Source organism: Cajanus cajan, chromosome 11 (genome assembly GCF_000230855.2).
Source record: "Cajanus cajan strain Asha chromosome 11, NIPB_CcT2T_4, whole genome shotgun sequence".
NCBI classification, from domain to species: Eukaryota; Viridiplantae; Streptophyta; class Magnoliopsida; order Fabales; family Fabaceae; genus Cajanus; species Cajanus cajan.
Window position 1 is genome coordinate 29,010,562 of NC_138527.1, and position 4,647 is coordinate 29,015,208.

Below are 4,647 nucleotides of genomic sequence, written 5' to 3' on the forward strand. Positions count from 1 at the left end.
ATATGATAAATAAAAATAAATGACTTAGACTAAAATATATCATATTATCGTAATTAGTTTTATTATTATTGTTGTCACAACTATCATTACAATTGTCATTGTTGCATCATTATTATCATCATCATCATCACCAACATCTCAATCACACCAACATTGTTGTCACCGATAGTTTATGAAAAGTTTAACTTAATTATATATATATATATATATATAAAATGTTTTAAGTATAAAATTTAACATATTAAAAAAATGCAGGAGCATGCAATTCAACTATATCATCTATTGGTCCAATAAGTAATCCAATAATTCAATACTTTGATTCGATTGATGAGCAATCCGATATTGATAATATATTGATTAGTTTGATAAATTGGATCAAATCTAGTTTGCCGCCTTTACAACTAGTGAAAGTAAATGAAAAAATGTAAAATGAATATATAATTTATTACATTGAGTTTGATTGTTTAAACTTTTTTCTTATAAAACCATTTTTTTTTAAATAAGTACATTTTTTTTATATTTTTTGATGTGTTTGTCAATTTTTTTTATTTTTAAAATATTTTTTTTCTTCTTCTTTTTTTTTTTTTTTTAAGAAGAAACTTCTTTGTACATCTTAAAAATATTATTTAAAAAAAAACACTTATTTAAAAACACTTTTTAAGTTTAAACAAATATACTCATTATCATATATGTTCTTAATCACATAGGTAAAACAACCAAACACGTCCTAGGGTTTCCATAATTCAATTATCACTCTTATGCTCTATTTTTTTTTTTTTTTAATTTCTTTATCTTTTCCCAATTTTATTTATTTATTTTTGTTTCATTTCAATTTAAATTTCATCTCTACATGTTATTTAAATAATGAAGGATTCAAAGATTTTATTCTTTGTGTGAAACTATTTTGGGTTTTAAATACTCAATTTAATTACCAAGTAAACTCATTTTGATCCTTAAATTTGGAAAACAATGTCATATTAGTTTTTGAAACTCAAAAATTATAAAATTAGATTTTATAAGTTAAAACAATTTAAAAAATATGTGATTAAATTAAGTGATATTATATATATATATGACTAAAATAATGATATAAGTAGCTAAATTTAAAGATTTATCCTATATATTAGAAACTAATTTAATGATTTCTTAATTTGCAACTCCGCTTCCGATGAATTCATGGACTATGGGTGTTAATTCATCTTCTATTACCCATCGACAAATATCCTTGTGTTGCGATCAACATTACGTCTTGCATGCATGGCGCGTCAAAACTCACTATTTATATCAAATTGTATGCTCTTAGCATTCGCCAGTAAAATTTACTGTTGTTCATTCTAGTGGAGCAGAAAAGATGGATGAACCTGGACGCAACATTGGACATAAGAAATTAAATAGCATGAGAATATATCAAGATATAGACAATATTGAGTGGCCACATGCGCTATATTCGGCTATGTTTATGCTATGCCCTTTCTTATAAGCTTTTTTGATGCACAAAGGTAAGTGTTTATAAATGGAATATTATCTTACATGCATGAAAAGTCTGTGAAGTTCAACTTTGAAATCACAAAACAGGTCTTGGAGATGTGAGCAAGTGAACCTAGTTACCAAATATCGAGTGGCCACATATTTAATTCTACCATGTTTTTGCTATATATGCCCTCTCTTTTAATCTTTTCTGAAGTCTGATGCACACTGACATGTGTTAGATGGAATCTAGTACGCAAAAGTGTGTTACTTTACTTGCATGAAATCGTAATTAACATGAGTTCTTCGATCGAATGCGATGCTGATGCATATATATCTAGCTAGCTAGAATGTTTTTGGCTTGGCAGAAGCCAAGTAGAAAACTCTCATCCTTAACTTTTTCTTTTCTTGTTTTCTGCACTTTTCAAATTAAGCATTAGAAAAAGAAAAGCCCTTGTCACTCCTTAACGTTATACTTACAGTTCAAATATTTAGTTCAACTTATGTTGATAAAGTGTTAGCTTTCTTAAAGAACTTTAGAGCAAATTAATAGTGAAACAAAACATATATACACCAAATGTTCAATTTCTTAATGTGTTTATCATTTCAACCAACGTTGATTTTGGTTGGCAATTTGTATCTCTAATCTTTAGCACAACTTTTAGTTAAGATTGGCTTTCAGAACATCTCCAATACTAGGTTCTTATCCGATTCTTAAGTTTAAATTCTTATTACATATAAGAAACCTGCATTGGAACATGTTGACATGGCAGGTCAAATTGCTAAAATTTAAGTATTGTTGCTTATATAAGAGACGGTTACTTAAGAATAAAAAAAATAATTTAATATTTCTTTTTTTTCCTGATACTAACAACTATAATAATTAAATTTTTTAAAATTTATTAAAAATGAAGTATGAGTGATTAAAAAATGGAGGTGCTTATAAGAAATTTTTATTGAAGTAAAAAATATAAAAATATAATATAAGTTGCTTATGAGTGACATGATAACAATGTGGGATTCATTTAAAATGGATAAGAGTTGCTTATAAACAACTCTCATTGTAGATGCTCTTAGTTAACATAAATTAAATTCTTATCTTATCAAAAGAAACAGAAAAGGTAATGGTATAGACTATTCCATTAAGTTCAAAAATTCATCAATATGCTGTTTAATTTTACCAGTAAAACTAATATTAGCGTAATCTTTGGTTTAGGTGACTAAAGATTTCAAAAATATTATAAAGTTTAAGGAAAGACAATCTTGGAGATCATAAAAAATAAATTCATCTATTTCTTTGTTAATATATTTGTGTGCTTGAATTAAACCCGTAATTTTTTCACCACTAACAAAAAAAAAAATATTTTTAAGAGAGATTAAAAACAACTTATACACCATAAGAAAAGTACTTTTTGTCATAATATTCATCATTATAAGTTGATTGTTGTTAAGATTAAAAATATCAAAATAAAAGTAATATTTGAATCTTGACGATAAATTATATTGAAAAAAATATTTATTTTATGTGTATTTATGGTCTTTAATAAAAATTAATCATCATTCTTTATAATAAGAAATGTTACATATAATAATATATAAAATGTGTCGATATAATATATGTAAACATAAATTTATTTGATATATAATTACATATAATTTTAGTATTGATTTTAAATTAGGTTTAACATGTATTATATATCACTATAACCTATAGTTACACTTTTTAACAATATACTAACATATATTATACTTATAATATAACCAGAGGGATCGAGACACTTCGTGTCTCTAATAGTTATATATAAACATAATATTATAAGGTTGTCTATAATTATTCAAAAATGATATAAGATTTTTTTTACATCTAAGAAGTATAATTAATTATATACTAAAAAGTGGAGACTAACAGTGTGTTTGTTTTATTGTTAAAATTTCTCAAACGTACGTTGAACGGAAAAGATAGAAATAATTGCTTTGTATTTTGGTGCTTTGGAAAGTGTGTTTTTACGTTTTCGTTAAAAAAACGATTTTCCAAACACGCTCTAAAAGCGATTACGTACCCTAATATCCCCTTTATAATTAGTATGGATAAATATTTCATATCATTGCTATAATTACAATTTTTTTAATAAAAAAATAGAGTTAATCACCTATATATTGTCAGTGTAAAGTTTTTTATACTGGCAACCAGTCAGATTTGTTAATAGTGCCTTTTTTATTTTAATTTAATTAAATGAGCAAATAACATGACACTATTAACAGATCTGATTAGTTGTCCGTGTAATTTTTTTTTTATACTAGTAGTATATAAGTGATTAACTAAAAAAAAAATATAATTGTGTGGTCTAAATGACACTAACTACAATATTTAGATTAGTGTTAGGCCAAAACGATAATCCGACACTACCCATAAATCTAGCGACGGCCTAATCGACGCCTTTCGACACTCTGATATACATGCACTTTTTTGCAGTAATACAAAAGTATGTATTACAAGTAATGTTAATTTTATTCTTCATGAAGACAAAAAAAAAGTTATTAAGCTGGAATACATATAAAGACATAGGATATTGAAGAGAGTAATTTACATTTATTTTCCTTTTCTTTTTAACTGCACAAGACCTGATCTTATATTTACGTGAACAAAAGAATGTGAAGGGGATTGAGATTTTTTTTTTCGTTAGACTTTGATTATTGGTATTTACTTTACCAAAAAGACTCACATGTGATGCTTCAAAGAGTTTTTATTTTTACTTTTTGTATAGGCAAAAAGAGAGTCATTCATTATTGTACGTTGTCCCCATTCTTCTCGACGAATATCCTGACTAGGTTCAGCGTTAAACAAAGTTTATGTACTTAAGATTTCTGCATGGCCACATAAATTTTGACCTTTATTTGTTCTCTGAGCAAAATATCTCTACTATATATAGAGCACTTGCAGTGCATTTGTATAGCCAAGACAAGAAGAAGTAGCTGATGAAATTAACATGTCCAAAGAGATTATATATTTGTTGGCTGTCTCTTGTAGTTCCCCTGAACGCTTCATATGAGATTATATATTTTCTTTAATGAAGTGTTTGGGGGAACTCCTGGATTCAACTAACACTGTGTAGTGTGTATCAAGAGTTAACAAAATTCTTTTCATTCCCATTGCTGATTTATATATACCCTAATTCTTTT